The sequence below is a fragment of the Schistocerca nitens genome, chromosome 5 (assembly GCF_023898315.1).
Source record: "Schistocerca nitens isolate TAMUIC-IGC-003100 chromosome 5, iqSchNite1.1, whole genome shotgun sequence".
NCBI classification, from domain to species: Eukaryota; Metazoa; Arthropoda; class Insecta; order Orthoptera; family Acrididae; genus Schistocerca; species Schistocerca nitens.
The window spans coordinates 792,511,204-792,528,884 of record NC_064618.1 but is presented as its reverse complement, the minus strand read 5'-3'; the positions used below and the strand labels follow the sequence as shown (position 1 = coordinate 792,528,884).

Below are 17,681 nucleotides of genomic sequence, written 5' to 3'. Positions count from 1 at the left end.
ATTCAAGTGCATGTTGTTGTGTATGACAGTTAATTTGATTTTGTAGTTTAGTTTCTTAGTATTTTACTATCCCCTTCCCTCTTTCTTTCTCAGTAGATAGCCCGCATCTCGTGGTCGTGCGGTAGCGTTCTCGCTTCCCACGCCCGGGTTCCCGGTTTCGATTCCCGGCGGGGTCAGGGATTTTCTCTGCCTCGTAATGGCTGGGTGTTGTGTGCTGTCCTTAGGTTAGTTAGTTTAAGTAGTTCTAAGTTCTAGGGGACTGATGACCATAGATGTTAAGTCCCATAGTGCACAGAGCCATTTGAACCATTTTTCTCAGTAGATAATCTGATAAAGACTTGCTAAGAAGTTAAAAGCGACAATGGTTCCATTTGCGTGCCCTGAGAAACTGTGTTTGTAGCGTAATATCGAGAAAACTTTATTGACATTCGTGGAAACACCTTTGAAATTTTGAAACAGTTTCTGTACGCTAGGCACAGCACCTCGCGTCTACAACGCGACTTCGTAAACTGCTCTACGGCAACGCTTCTTCTTAGCTCTACAGACGGCTTTTGTTATCCTCTATAGCCGTTTTGCACTTCGCAGTTGAAAGCTGTCAAAACCGCTTCCGGGCGTCAGACATTTCCTTAAGGTGACTCGACTTTAGGAATGTCTTAGCAGTAAAGAATAAACGTATTGAAGTATCACGCATGACACGGCATTTTCTCACGCATTTCAGTGTTCACGACATCATATCTCTTGAACTATGTTCCGTCAAATGGTTCAAATGGCTCTAAGCACTATGGGACTTAACATCTGATGTCATCAGTCCCCTAGACTTAGAACTACGTAAACCTAAATAACCTAAGGACATCACACACATCCATGCCCGAGGCAGGATTCGAACCTGCGACCGTAGCAGCCACGTGGTTCCGGACTGAAGCGCCTAGAACCGCTCGGCCACAGCGGCCGCTACGTGCCGTCCAATGATATGTTTGTGTAGATACAATCAGCAGCATTTGTGGATTCTGTCTGTGAAAAGTAATAAGTTTAAACTTGGTTTATGATGCGGTAGTTTTTGAAGAATCTCATTGTTTATGACGTCACATCCATTGAACTATAATAGGTGGGTGGCTCTTGCCCCCCCCCCCCCCCCCCCATCGATTGTTGTCTGACATTAAGGGATATGTGTAAGTTTGGTTGAAATCCAATGGTTTAAGGGAAGATGTTGAATATACACAGATACACACATACATCCATTTTTAAAATATGTACATTTAAAATATGTACATACTACGCAGCTCAGACCTGGTGCTCCACATATATATCATTCCTCATTGATTAAACAAGAAAATACTTCAAAGTGAGGCACATGTAAAACTTTTAGTCTGAACTAAAACCAGAAAAAAGTTACCACCACTCACTTGTACACATCCGGTCATTCGTTAAGGAACAAGAAATTGGTGTTAAGTAACTCAATAAAATTAGTAAAGCTTGGAATTAATGATTTGGAAGAGGGAGAAATACTCTGCGACAGTATACAAAATTGACAAACAGTCTTTATTCTTTCCGTTTGCGTTGTATCTCGCTTAGTCTCAAGTCTTGACAAATTTTGTTTTATTTCACTCTGCCTTTCCTGTCACCGCACTTACCCGTTACAGAAATCAGGGAAGTGTTGAGCGCCGCTGCCTGTGAATCGTGTAAACTGTGATCTGTGTATGAACACATTTTATCTGTTCGTATATTACATTTTCTGAGGCGGAAGGCGGGAAGCAGCCCAGCATTGCATAACTGAGAGTGGGAGACCGCCTAAAAACGGCACTCGGTTAGGTGGGGTACCAGTCGCGGTCGTTAATGCGCTGCAGGGATTCTATCCTGGTCTGGCTCCCCTCTCTGTCTCGCAGTCCAGCACACAGCGCGTTACGCTATATCGCTATACAAACATACAGTGGACGGAAAGTGTTGATCTAAAAATTCCTGCGGCCCCAGGAGCAGCGCCTTTCAATTACCTGGATGTACTTTTCGGGAATTAGCATTTTTTAAGATAAAGATTTGCTCTTGGAACCCACTGACAAGTAATTGACATCAATCTGTTGCAGAACTGTCGAACATGCTTTGTGATCACGTATCATGGCATTTTTGAAGGAAAATAACCTCGTTTTTGTTGTAAGAAATCTTGTCAGTGATAATCAGCATGGTTTCCACAATCAGAAATCTTGCGAAACTCAACTCACTCTGTTCCTCCAAGAGATCCACAGTGTCTTAGACAACGGCGCTCAGGTTTATGCCGTCTTCCTTGACCTCAGGAAGGTATTAGATTTCGCCCTGCATTGCCTTTTAATAAAAAAAATAGGGCCTTACCGAGTATCGGGCCTGATATGTGATTAAATGGATTTTATCCATAGTGGATACTGTTGAACTCCGTGACTGTTCCTTTGTAGGGTGTAGAAAAATTTCCGCTACCAGTCACATTAAAAGGTTATTTATTTGTCACACGACCGGTTTCGGGCTTTAGCCTATCCTCAGGTGTTTATACATACATGTACATGTTTATATTGCTGGAGATCACTGTATAAATATAAAAAAAATATTTGCTGGTGATTAAACAGAAACAAGTAGGACAATTGTAAGTGGCAAGGCAAAAATATATCTATACTTACATAAAGATATCACCACAGCGTAACTATAATAATGATAATTCATCTTTATGTAAGTACAGATATATTTTTGCCTTGCCACTTACAGTTGTCCCACTTGTTTCTGTTTAGTCACCAGCAAATAATTTTTTATATTTATACAGTAATCTCCAGCAATATAAACATGTACATGAATGTATATACACCTGAGGATGGACGCAAGCCCGAAACCGGTCGTATGACAAATAAATGACCTTTTATTGTGACTGGTAGAGGAAATTTTTCTACACCATATATGTGATTGGATACAAGACTTCCATACAGACAGACTCAACACGTCACCCTTAACGAAACTATATCAGTAGATATAAACGTAGTTTTCCGAGCACTGCAAGCATTTGTGACAGGACCTATATTGTTTAGAATGTATATAAATGAGCTTGTAGAAAGCGTCGGAAGCTCTTTCACTGATGATACGGTTCTCTATAAGAAAGAAGCAACGCCAGAAGGCAGAATCGATTTGCAGAATGACCTGCAGAGAATTTATGAATGGTGCATATATTGTGCATACATAGGAAAAGAAATCCACTATTGCGGAACTGCACTATTGATGAGAATCTGTAAAATATCTAGGAGTAACTCTCCAGAGCGACCTGAAGTGGAATGGCCACACACAGAAAAACTGCTAAACAAAAGTTTGGTGTACTTTCGTAAAATGTGGTCTACGATACTAGACGTCTCACTAACCTAGGCACTGCACGCATTATCCAGTTGGGGCCAATATACTGGACGGTGTTTACTACTGGCATGCCTTGTGGCCGTTTTCCATCATGCAAACATACCGCTGCCGCCGCAGCACATCGCGAGCATTCCAGTATCAACAACAGCTTCATTCAGTTTGTGTTCAACACTGCAGTAACACACCACGTAGAGGCATACAACAGTTCGACAGAGTCAGGATAGTGGCTTTACTTTCAGCAGGTCATCGCAGCACGATGTTGTCGAGCGGTTACATGTCACTCAAAGTGAAGGATGGACCACGCAATGCTCGTGCTTGTATGACAACACCAATGCAGGATCGTTTCCTCCCTGTCCTTTCGCAGGCGCTCAACATCAACTGCCAGAAATATTAGAAATTACTTCTCCTGGACAACAGGGATTCGTGTCTCAGACCAGACATTGCGTAAAAGACTGAATTATGGCGGTATTATATCCAGAGAACCAACGAGAAGTTTTGCTCTGAGCCAACGGAACCGAAGCAGTCGAAGGACCTGGGTTCTTGCACGTCAACACTGGAACATAGAATGGAGTAATATCATGTTTTCTGATGAGACCAGGATTGTTTTGTGACCGGACACTAGACCTTTTAGTGTTTGGGCAAGCGCTAGACGACACTGGGAACGTCGATACGTTCAGGAAGTCCATCTGTTTGCGGGTGGCTATTTGACTGGTCTCCGGTGTCGCCAAGAGGTCCTACATACAATTGTAAGGCCACACAGATGTGAAGTCGGTGATAGCTTCATTCTAGTGCACGACAGTGCAAGACCGCACTTTACTCTAGGAGTGCCTTGATGTCTTCAAAGGTGCATCAACCGAATGCACTGGCCAATATAGTCCCCAGACACGAATGCAATTGAGCATGCATGGGATCTGCTGAAGGTGGCCATTGCACCACGTCCGAATCCACCTGCAACGTTCAGGACCTCTCTGAGGCTGCCATTGAGGTGTGGGACCTCATACCCCAAGATAAACTTGATGGTCTCGACCAGACCATGCCTCCAGAGTCGAAAAACTCATCCGTGTGCGGGGAGGACACACTCGCTACTAAAGACTGATAATCATGATCGTCAGATAAAGATTTTCACTGTTTTCGTTTTCAAGATGTCCACTTAGGAGAGAGCCTGCTTTGCTTTGAAATGATATTCTGTAACTAACCAATATCTTTCTTGTTTTCAGAAGGAATTTTATTTATTTTGTTAATAAGGTACTTACAAAACCTCAATGGGGGTACTATAAGAAACATTGTAGTAAACAGTTCGATATTCCAAACTTTTGTCGAGGTATGTAGGTGGAAAAGCAGATGCGAAACTGAGAATCACAAGAAGAATGTTAAGTAAATATGACTCAATCCCGAAGGAACTGGCTTACAGGGCTCTTGTTCGGCCAGTGCTTGAGTGTTGTTCATCAGTCTGGGACCTTTACGAGGTGGGACTGATAGAGAAGATCCAGCGAATAGCTGCAAGTTTCGTCATGGATTCGTATGGTCGGCGCGAGAGCGTTACGGAGATACTCAACGAACTATAGTAGCAGACGTTACAAGAGAGGCGTTGTGCGTCACGGAGAGAGTTACTGTTGAAATTTCGAGAGAGTGCTTTCCGGGAAGCGTCGGACAACATATTAATTCCTCTCACACGCATCTTACAAAATGATGATGACTGCAAAATTCGAGAAATTAGAGCTTCTCCCGCGCCATTCTAGAATGGAACGGGGAAGATGGGATCAGTTAATGGTACCAGAAATGCCCTCCGCCATACACTGCGAGGTGGCCTGCGGATTATGATGTAGATGTAGGTATAGATGTAGATTATCAACTTTCTCATCTTATACTTGTCCCAGGAGGAATGGTTAATGTCCAGGGATATGATATGAACGATCATTCGGAGCAAAAAGTCTTGTAAACATGAGCTGTAAAAAGCACACGTTAAGAGCTGTGAGCCTTTGTTCAGTAGAAGAGGTTTGTTTCACGGTACATGACATGAAAAAGTGCTCATAACTCTTAAGGCAGGCTTTTTAGAGCCCATATTTACTTGACTTTCTTTGCTTCAAATGATTTTGTCACATTCCTGAAGCCTTGCAAACCCTGTATACAGGGTCGACATGAATAGGGGTGTTGCATGGCAGCCTTTGATGATAAATAATTGTTAAGGAAAGAATTATGTATATTGTGCCGTTTCCGAGTGAATTAACATTGAAGTTAGCCAGCCAGGCCATTGCGTGCGCATTCAAGAGGCCCGCCAGGTACAATAAGTATCAGTAGTTCTCATAGGGTAGAAAATAGCGCACGAGACTGCTCAGCCTTTGTCTTGGATCCGATCCTTACTACCGTCCCATATCCAATTTGTGTATCGCTTTCTTATCCGGCTGTAGGAAACCGAACCAAGAACACGTTTGGTAATAACGTCTCTGGCAGGCCGCTTGAATTTGAACGCGCAGCGGCGTGATTGGCCAACTTCAACGCCAATTAACTTGGAAACGGCGCAACGTATCGAACTTTTTCTTAATTATTTCTCAGTACAACCTATCCTGCAACACCCTTACAAGCTTTTCAGAGTGTTCTGACCACCCTGTACTAGCCGTCGTGGCTGTAAATGTTGATACCTATTTTATTTACGCAGACATATTTATATTGTCTTGTGATCTGTCTTTGGGTCATTTGTTAACGTTTCGTGCTGCAAGGAGCCGCAAAGCAGCAATTTACTCCACCAGAAAATAAGTGAAGTACGTTTAAGCATTGTTCTTCTTTCTTTTCTTTAGTTAAGAGCTTTGATCATTATTTTTCTCCTTTAGCCGCGCGGGATTAGCCGAGCGGTCTTAGGCGCTGCAGTCATCATGGACTGTGCGGCAGGTCCCGGCGGAGGTTCGAGTCCTCCCTTGGGCATCGGTGTGTGTGTGTGTTTGTCCTTAGGATAATTTAGGTTAAGTAGTGTGTAACCTTAGGGACTGATGACCTTAGCAGTTAAGTCCCATAAGATTTAACACACATTTTTTTCTCCTTTTGTTTCTTCCTCCAAACATTTTCCCCTTCAGAACGATTTAGCAGGACCAAAAGGAGCATATTTATACAGAAAACAACTACCACATTAACCTAATGTGCTGTAAAGTACTGATGAGACGCGGAAAAGATCTTCATTCAGTGTTTTCACTTATTTGTTAGCACCTCGGCATCCTTATTCTCTTAGCTAATGTGTGGTGGTCATATTTATCCGCAGCAGAGAATTTCGATCTGAACAGAGAGGATACCATGAATCTGCTGAGACTGATTTTTGTTCTTGTTGATGAGGATGACTGCTGTGATGTTACAGTTAACACTAAAGGAATATTTATTATTAATCACGAACATATTTACGAACTGCATCTATTGGTATGCACAAACCAATACGTATTTAGGAGACTCGGTATAATGTTTGAACATCGACTTCTCTCGAGTTTCTCAACTTCCGTCCTAGAGTAAATATCATACAGCCTTTATCAGATTCGCCCCAAAAACTAAAAAAGAAAATGTATAAAGTACGACAATGCTTCTCTGTAGATGCAAATACAGAAATTAATGAACGTGAAATGCGAATTGTAGGTCATGAACGGTGTGAAGGTTAGTGATAGGTTCAAACAGAGTATTATGACGACGTTCTGAGCTGGAAACTTGGCAAACACAGACTGCGATGCTCTCTTTGAACGATACACTTAAAAACACTGACTTGCCGCTTTCATTTAAACTAAAAGTTTGGAGCTGTGGTGAAGCCACATTCTCTGCTATTTGCCGGTTGTATCAGTTTAACAGTGTCATAGATAGGTTGAGGAAGCTGAAGGGTGCTGGTAAATGGGAGCTGGCAGTTGACAAGAAGGCAGTTAGGAGGAGGACGTATTCAGACAGCTTTACTTTACGTATATGCAATAGATCTGACCAACTGTCATAGTTGAGTGGAGAGGAGCCTCTTGTAGCTGTACGTGTAGGAAACATGCAGTAGTCCTCAGCAGTTAGGTGGACCAAGTCAGCTGCAAAGTCTAACAGAATGAAGAAGGTTCTGCTGCCAGGCAGTTCACACGGTAGAGGTGTGGGCCAGCAGTTGTAGGAAGTGTTGTGGAGTGAGTACCAGGTCACCAGCATTGTGAAGCCTAGTGCAGGGTTGGGTCAGGTGACTGACAACATAGAGGAGTTACGTAGGAATTTTATGAAGCAGAATCAGGTAGTGATAGTGGGTGGAGCAGGGAATAGTCTTGATAGGGACGGGGAATATGATGTAGGTGGTGAACTGGTAAAGACAGCACTAATGAGCATTTCGAGCAACTGTTTCAGCGTCATGAACGGCCTCATGTTAATGCGGCTGCTAAGCGCGTTAACATGGGGCTGGAGAGGCACTGATGGCAGAGGGCATGGGCCACATTGCATTGGACCCAGTGGACTCTATCAGTGGCCTGCACCTCAACAGGTATGGGAAAGGGAGGCTAGGCTGGCAAAGCTTGTAGGTGACAGTGTAACGAGTGGTGGTGGGATAACTCATGGAAAAATTCCTGTAGTAGTTGGTGTTAGAGCTGCACCTTTTTTAGACTGAAATCAGGCGGATAGGTATACCTGCTTAAACTCCCTCTAACTAAGGAATCACCTTCAGAGGACGTCATGTTTTCAAGCAGAGAAGGAATTAGCATATTTCATCAAAATATAAGAGGTATTAGAGATAAAGTTAGTGAACTGCTTATAGATGTTGACTCTGAAATTATTGGTATATCGGAGCACCACTTAAAGAATATGACAATTCAGAGGTTTCCTTTACCAGTATACTGCTTAGCTGGCTGTTTTTCAAGGAGTTCCTTGCGGAGTGGGGGAGTGGCCATGTACGTAAAAAGCAGTATTTCATTTGAGTCCATAGACGTATAACGGCACTGCACTGAAAAGGTATTTTTGAATGTTGTGCAGGGACGGTTGAATTTAGCAAAGCTAAACTTCTAATTGTTGTTGTTTATAGGTCCCCTAACCCTGACTTCAGAGCATTTCTGCTCAAGCTAGAGAGTGTTCTTGAGTCACTTTATAGGAAGTACCAGAAATTAGATATATGTGATGACTTCAATATTAATTTTGTATATGATCGTGCATGAAAAAGGATGTTCGTAGATCTGATGCAGACTGTTTTTTCCAACTAGGGTGCAGGGGAACATTAGCCACTGACAATATTTTTATTCATTCTTCATTAATAGATGGGCATTCTGTTAGTAAAAGGGTGAATGGCCTTTCAGATCATGATGCACAAATTTTAACACTAAAAGGCTTTTGTACTCAAAAAATGTCACATATAATTACGAACCATGTAGGAAAGTTAATCCAACGGCAATGGAGAGTTTTTTAAACCCTCGTCAAGGAACAAGAATGGCAAGATGTTTATAGTGCCGATAACATAGACTGCAAATATAATGCTTTCCTTAACACATTTTTCTCATGCTCTTTGAGAGTTGCTTTCCGTTACAACGTTCTAAACAGGTACTAACAGTAAAAGGGATCCTTGGTGGTTGACTAGTGGGATAAGGAAATCATGTAGAACAAAGCGGGAATTATATCAAAATGTTAGAAGTAGTCACAATCAGGCTACAATAGCCCATTACAAACAGTGTTGTAAGGTGTTTAAAAATGTTATTAGGAAGGCAAAGAGTATGCGGTAGGCAAATAGAATAACTAATTCACAGGATAAAATTAAAACCATATGATCAGTTGTGAAGGAAGAGTCTGGTCAGCAGCACAACGTCACTAATAAGTCAAATATATGTACAGTATTTAACAATCGTTTTCTGAGCATTGCTGGTGAATTAAATAAAAATTTAGTTTCTACAGGAAATCAAATAACTTTCTTGGCAAATGCCTTTTTGAGATTCATGTCTGAAATACTCCTCTGTGATACAGACAATGGGGAGATTGAGTCAATAATTAAATCACTAAAGACTAAGAACGCTGATGGATATGATGGAGCGCCTAGCAGAATATTGAAGTATTGTCCTGCACATGTTTGCCCAGAACTTAGCCATATTTGTAATTTTTCCGTTAGGAATGGTCAGTTTCCTGAACGATTAAAGGACTCAGTAGTAAAGCCGCTTTATAAAAAGGGAGAAAGGGATAACGTAGACAATTTTAGACCTATTTCTATACCATCAGTGTTTGCTAAATTTATTGAAAAGGCTGTGTATGTAAGGATAATTGATCATTTTATATAACATAATTTGCTATCAAATGTTCAGTTCGGCCTTAGAAGGCGTTTAACAACTGAAAACGTTATATTCTCTTTTCTATGTGAGGTACTGGTTGGCTTAAACAAAAAGTTCAGAAAGCTAGGCATATTTTTTGATTTATCTAAGGCGTTTGATTGTGTTCATCGCAGAATATTGCTCCAGAAGTTGGACCATTAGGGAATACGGGGAGTAACTCACAACTGGTTCAATTCTTACTTTAGCAACAGACAGCAAAAGGTAATTACTCACTATTGAGAATGGCTGTGATATGGGGCCTGAGTGGCGTACAATCAAATGGGAGGTGCCCCAGGGATCAGTTTTGGGGCCACTCCTATTTCTTATTTTTATAAATGATATGCCCTCTAGTATTACGGGTAACTCCAAAATATTTCTGTTTGTTGATGACACTAGCTTGGTAGTAAAGGAAATTGTGTGCAACATTGGTTCGGTTTCAAATAGTGCAGTTCATGATATAAGTTCAAGGCTCATAGAAAATAAACTAGTGGTAAATCACAGTATGATTCCGTTTTTACTGTTTCTAACATACAATTAAACAAAACCTGACGTTTTAATTTCACAGAACGACCATACGATTAGTGAAACTGAACAGTTCAAATTTCTAGGTGTTCAGATAGATAGTAAACTGTCGTGGAAAGCCCACGTTCATGATCTTGTTCAAAGTTTTAATGCTGCCATTTTTACAGTTCGAATGGTATCTGAAGTGAGTGATCGTTCGACACGAAAATTAATCTACTTTGCTTATTTTCATTCGCTTATGTCGTATGGTGTTATATTTTGTGGTAACTCCTCCTATTGTAAACGGATATTTTTGGCTCATAAACGTTCGTGCATTAAGTGGTGTAAGATCTTGAACCTCTTGTCGACCCCCGTTCACTTGTCTAGGTGTTCTGACATTAGCCTCGCAATATATATATATTCTTTACTGTCGTTTCTTGTTAACAATATCAACTTATTCCCAAGAATAAGCAGCTTTCACTCAGTTAATACTCGGCAGAAATCAAACCTGCATTTGGATCGGACTTCCTTAACTCTTGTGCAGAAAGGTGCGCAACATACTGCTGTATCCATTTTCAATAAGCCACCACTCGAATTCAAAAATCTTAGCAGTCATCCACGCGCTTTCAAATCTAAACTGAAGAGTTTCCTCTTGGGTCACTGCTTCTATTCTGTCAAAGAATTCCTTGAAAAATTAAGCTGATCCTTGTTGTTTTGTTGATTGCGTTTACTTAAACTTATGGACCGACTTTTTTTGGGTTCATAAACATTTTATTTTTATCTGTTATTACTTTTATGTTGTAATTTCATGTACCGACACTTTCCATGACCTTTGAGATTTGCTCCTCAATTTGGTCCTACGAAACTTGACGTGTAAATAAAAAAAATAGAGACCTCTGCTGTTTGCACGGAAAAGCGACGATTTGAAACTTTTGGTGTGTATCTGAGGCGTGGTCGTATGGCTCAACTTGTAACACCATAGCTTAGACACTACATACCTTTTGTTGATTCATTTAGCTTTCTGTTTGTTCAGCAACCCATCGTTGAACTTCTGTAATTAGTGTACGATTAATTCGATACCGTAATGAAGTGTAATCTCTGTAATATGTACAATATGAGCAAATTATGTTTTGTCTTTGTCATATAATCTCTTTGGTTAACTTTGAGGTTGAATAATTTTGTTTAAATAATTTTTTTTTAGAAATGTCAATTTGTGCAAATGTTTTGTTTTATTTAATGTGTTTGGTTGCTGTTATGTAAACTGCTGATCTTCACTTAGGGCTCTTAGTTATTTTGTATGTAAAAGGTGTTGTGGTTCCCCTCGGGAATGGAAGCATGCAGTGCGCGCAAATTGTGGTTTGCCTAGGTAGTAAAGGTGGAACTGAGGGTCAGTCGGGGACGAGCTACCAAACTATGAACTGCTCATGTAAAAGTTGCCTATTGTACTGGTTCCGAGAGAGGCTTTTCCTGACGCTTTCCAATGCCTCAGATGGATGGATAAAGAGCTGGAACTATTCTGGAACTGGTATCTATCATTGCCACGAAGAGATGACAGAGTCCAGCAATTCTACCTGCAAATCCACCAACCAACATGCAATCGCCACCACACTGCGCAATCACTGTAATGGAACACTATAGTAATGTACAGTGAAGGATCAGCTCATAGGATATTATAGTGTACTCAAATATAAGGTCAAATTTGACTGAACTATTGTACCTACCGTGATTTATCCTTAGTCACATATCCATTTATGGTCCTTCCCACGCTAAAGTTTTTGCCGAGTGTCCTTTATTGAAGGCATATTAGAATTAATATGGCAATAGAGTGAGCTAAAATTGATATTGTTTGTTGAAAGGATCTTAGAAATATCTCAAATTTGTGTTTCACTGCAGTAAAAGTTCAGAACTGCAACTGTTGAGAGTTATATGTTCATGCTTGCTAAGTATTTGTTTCTCTGGTGTATTGAAAGTGTGTTTAGTTTACTCTGCTACAGTGGTCAAGATTAAGGGCCCACCTCCAGTGAAAGTAGTTCAAATGCACCAAGTTACTTAATTATAGAAAGTTTCAATTACTCTTGCTATTCAAGTCAAATTCTGTACAATATTGGGTTCCTCTTGTGTATTAAAAGTGCATATTAATGTTGTAACAGGATCAACAGTTTGTCTATTGTGCTTATGCTAGGTAACAAGTAACAGAAAAACCACTGTCTATGAAAACAGTAACTTCTTTATTAAAAGGACAGTGAGAAGTAATTTGTTAATTAACTCCATTTAATTTTCATTCTAAGTAGAAAGGTGTTGGGTAGTGAGAGAATTAATCTATGTCCAGTAACTAAATTTGCTGTGAACCATATCCATATTTCATGGCAGATAGGAACTTGTTTGAAAAGTAATACTAAACTTACGTCCAGTTTACGATTCTACAGTGAATATTAATAGTAGCGTTATTGAGACCATTCAGTTTGACTAAGTCCTCAAGGTAATAGTGTGTTTTGTTATCTGTTATATTTATGCAAATAGTTTGTTCTGATCTGTTAACTCCAACCTTAACGTGAACATACTGTATTCAGGTGCCAGAGTTCATCGTACTCGCGTGTGGCAAAGTATAGGTTGTGTTTGTCCGTTAAAGTTACTCATACCTATTTTCTTGAACAAGAATGTCAATCATTCTCTTGCCTAATTAGGCTGGCGACCGTTTTCTTTATTCTTTGAACAGCGTAGATAGGTAAAATATTGTTTGTTACTGTTTAAATATTTACGTAATTCTGACTTTCACTTCCGATAAGTCACCTCCGCTAGGTACAACACGGTCAACATAACAAAATTCCTCTCAGAGGCTAACACTGCTCTGTTGCTTTATACCATAATTACTTTAATAAGATAGTTTTATTTCACGACCCGACACCAACTTTAAAGTTATGGTATAACAGTAGCGGACAGTAGTGTTAACATTGCAAGAGAATTGCATCCGAAAGGTATCAGGGCCGTCACAAAATTTGAAGTTGCCTTATGTGTTCATTTTATCGTTGTGCAGGATCCGTTCTGGTCGACAAGAAATTTCAGATATGAACTTCCGTTTTGTGTTTGAGATACACTGATGAGCCAAAACAATTGACTACTGTCCACCATGAGCTACATTTCTGTTTGGTGGAGTTGCGGCCACGTGACATGGTAAGGAAAGTATATAAGCGGGCCAGAGACGAAAGGGGAATCATTCTAGCGAACATACGGGCACAAACGGGCAAACCCATCGGTGTAAGTGAATTTGACAAAGGGCTGATTGTCACGGCCAGAGGCCGGGAACCAGCATCTCAGAAACGTTGAACCTGGTCGGTCGTTGGGGTGCCTCTGTCGTGAGTATTTATAGAAAGTGGCTGAAGGTCAGTGAAACCACGAGTACGCGACTATTACGCGACTATGCTGCATGGCCACGCCTCATTGCGGAATGTGGAGGTCGCAGACTTGCCCGTTCTCTAAAGCAGGATAGGAGGCGATCCGTGGCAGATCTGCCTACCGAGTACAACGCTGGTGCAGGCACAAGTGTTTCAGAGCTCAGCACGAACTTTTAAAAGTGGGCCACCGTGGCGGACGACCCCTATGTGTTCCCATACTGACCCAACGACATCGTCAGTTGCGATCGCAGTAGGCCATGGGATCCTCGAGACTAGACAAAGGAGCAATGGAAACCGGGCGTATGATCGGATGAATAATTTTTCTTGCCACACTAGCCCGAAGACGGTGTCCAAATGCACCATCATCCAGATGAACGGCCACTCGAAGCATGCCGTACACTGTAGACGCTGGCCTGTTGACGCGGTATTGTATTGGGGACGTTCACCACTGGCAATCGAAGGCACCCATTACGGCTGCTGACTAAGGACCTCCTGCATCCATTCATATCTGATGTCTTCCCCGACGGAGATGGTATCTTCCAGCAGGAAGACCTTCTATGTCACAAGGCGATAATTGTGCGACAGTGGCTTGACAAGCATGATAGTGAACTGACTGTGATACATTGGTCACAAAATTCATCTGATCTGAACTATGTGGAAGACATCTAGAACGCTACCGGCACCAGCTCCGCAGCCACAAACCACCGGTCCGTAGTGCATGGGATGTGCGTGACCTGTGCATAGATACCTGGTGCCACATACCTCCGGAAACCTACCAAGAACTTGTCGAATGCAAACCACTCAGAGTCGCTGCTGGATTGCGTTCCAGAGGTGGACAAACAATCGGTTAAGCAGGCAGCCATAAGATTCTGCCTCATCAGTGCATGATGTCTATTTCTTGAACTCCCAAGCAGTGCACTGTGGTTTCATATGGCATTCACATTATTTGCTATGAACCAATTAAATGTAAGTAGGCACAGCAGTTGTTTCAGGTATTAAATTGACCTGTTTTAGAAGTTTGGTGCACGTTTTATGTTGGTGTAGTGTGACATTTTTGCACAATTAAAATCGGTTCCGTAAACAGAGATCTTGTGAAATTCACCTCATTGCGTTCGTCCATGAGATCCATAGGTCATGTCGCCAACATCAGTCTCGGGGTTGTTACGTCAGTTTCGTATAACACTGTTTGTGTACATCGTGTGCTAAGACCTGCTTTTACACATTTAGTTATTAGATAGAGAAAAGGTGGATAATTGAGGCACTGAAATCCGTAAGGCCCAAAGCACAAACACAAAGTTCTCAGAAAAACTGTGAAAACCTCATTTATAATCGAACCACCAGATTCATAGACTTGACTTAATTTTTACCCTAGTCTCAACAGCTTATATTTCCTATAAAAAGCAATGTACCCACTTTGTGTTATGAGATTTTAATTAATATATAGGATTATTACTATTATTAACGTTAGTCCACAAAATTTTCATTTATAGGTTAGTAGCAAAAGTGTCTTTTCGACTGTTGTGTACTTTGTAACTAATGTGAAACTAGAGTCTGAACTTAAAGAACAGATACTAAACGCACAACACACGCAATTATGACCTATCAGAACACTGTATGGTCCTCGTTATTACCATTTTCATTAAGCATATTCTCTGGCTTGAGGTTCAGATCAAACTGTCTGTTCGCTTCAGGCATGAAATCTACTAGTTTTGTTAGGTCTATGTGTTAGAAACTTGGTCTAGTTGTTTTGTTAGATCTCTGTGTTGCAAGGTTGATATTTACTTCCAACCTACGTATATTGGCACTAGGTTTTGTAAGCTATAAACAAACTGTGAAGAAATAACAAATTATGCTCTCCCTCGACGTGACTTGAAAAAATTGTCCTCCGACGACTCCAAAGAAGATGTTACTTTAAACCACAGTTCAGAGCAATCTGTTTAAAACTTCAGGACTGTAAAATTTCTGAAATGTACATTGTTACCACGAACACCAAATTTTGGTTTGGTGCTGAGGTCGGTAAAACTCCTAAGGATTCTGAAATGCTCAGCGTCAATTTTACAGACTGGAATGCTGAAACCATGGAACGTAAGGTTACAGTGAGGCATCCCTTCAGGAGCTTCCAGCTTTTATGAAGAAATGGTAGCCATTGAGAGTTCCTACAGCAATAAAAATTTTTTATTTTGTCTCATATGGAAGTGAATATCAGAGAAATCGAAGAGGCAGCTCTTCGCAAATGTTCACATATACAATGTAGGACTAAAGCTGGTTCACCGTAAGATGAACAGATGTCATACCTGCTACAATCTCAAAATCAACGTTAATGTGCATTAGGCCGTTATGGTTCTTAGCGCCTTAAGTGTTGCTGATACAGATGCAAATCCAAATAAGTCAACGGGAAAGGTTACTATTTGTAGGTAAATACCAGAAAAGGTCTAGTCACCTTTATCATAGTAGTAAGGGGCTCTTTATGAATTGAAAAATATCGAGATACAATGAAAATAGGATTGACATCGTTGAGCTAAGATATGTGTTAGCATGATCATATAAAGAAGGTAGTGTGGGAGTACGCCGCCAGCCGACCCTTTGATTGCATACACGTTTCAAGCAATTTTCACCTGCAGATACGATTTATATGACAACTAAGTGATTTCTCCCTTTATAAGTAGCACCAAACCATTACGCTTATTATAAAGTAATTACAGTATGTACGATGCAAAAAATGATTATGAGCGATTGATGTTTTATTTTCCCCAAGGAATGACGAAGTTTAAAAAAATTGTAACCAGAAAGGAAAAACGGAAGAATTTCGTTCCTGAAATATAAATAAAAAATAGCGAGAAATGAGCTGTAACACTCAAAAAAGTGAATTCTCTTGCGTTTCTCTCATAAAAACCTTAAACTAAGTTTGTTCCAGATATTGAATGCAAGTTATTAAGTTGCCCACGAATCGTGTGTACAAACTTCATGATACTTTTGAAAGGGATCTGTCTTCACTAGTAAAGCAATGACAGTACAGTTCTGCAGGGCGCTTAGGGGCAAATTTTACGCTCTGCCACAACCATGTGACTTTGGAGGCAATGTACGTTAGCTACCAAAAATTGTGTTCTGCGCATCGGAACGCTCACTTCATTGACATTCATGCACTAGCCGAAAAGAAGATGATCATGATGACGTTGATATTATCCACGCTGGAAAATGATACGTCACAACTCTCCCGCTTACATAATCATTAAAGAGGAATATCCTCAATCCTCCCCTCCCCCCCCCCCCCATGTACCATGGACCTTGCCGTTGATGGGGAGGCTTGCGTGCCTCAGTGATACAGATAGCCGTACTGTAGGTGCAACCACAACGGAGGGGTATCTGCTGAGAGGACAGAAAAACCTGTGGTTCCTGAAGAGGGGCAGCAGCCTTTTCAGTTGTTGCAGGGGCAACAGTCTGGATGATTGACTGATCTGGCCTTTTAACATTATACAAAACGGCCTTACTATGCTGGTACTGCAAACGGCTGAAAGCAAGGGAAAACTACAGCCGCCATTTTTCCCGAGGGCATGCAGCTTTACTGTATGGTTAAATGAGATGTCGTCCTAATGTGTAAAATATTCCGGAGGTAAAATAGTCCCCCATTCGGATCTCCGGGCGGGGACTACTCAGGAGGTTGTCGTTATCAGGAGCAACAAAACTGGCGTTCTACGGATCGGAGCGTGGAATGTCAGATCCCTTAATCGGGCAGGTAGGTTAGAAAATTTGAAAAGCGAAATGGATAAGTTAAAGTCAGATAGTCGGGATTACTGAAGATCGGTGGCAGGAGGAACAAGTCTTCTGGCCAGGTGAATACAGGGTTATAAATACAAAATCAAATAGGGGAAATGCAGGAGTAGGTTTAATAATGAATTTAAAAAATAAGAATACGGGTAAGCTACTATAAACAGCATAGTGAACGCATTATTGTGGCCAAGATAGACACGAAGCCCACGCCTACTACAGTAGTACAAGTTTATATGCCAACTAGCTCTGCAGATGACGAAGAAATTGATGAAATGTCTGATGAGATAAAAGAAATTATTTAGGTAGTGAAGGGAGACGAAAATTTAATAGTCATGGGGGACTGGAATTCGATAGTAGCAAAAGGAAGGCAAGGAAAAGTAGTAGGTGAATATGGAATGGG

The 17,681-nt window shown here is 41.0% G+C and overlaps 1 protein-coding gene across 2 annotated transcripts in view; it reads right to left on the bottom strand.

Moving 5' to 3' along the window:
- LOC126260023 (proton-coupled amino acid transporter 1-like) overlaps positions 1-17,681 on the bottom strand; it is a 447,322-nt gene that overhangs the window by 96,050 nt on the left and 333,591 nt on the right. The gene's annotated exons all lie outside the window — the stretch shown is intronic.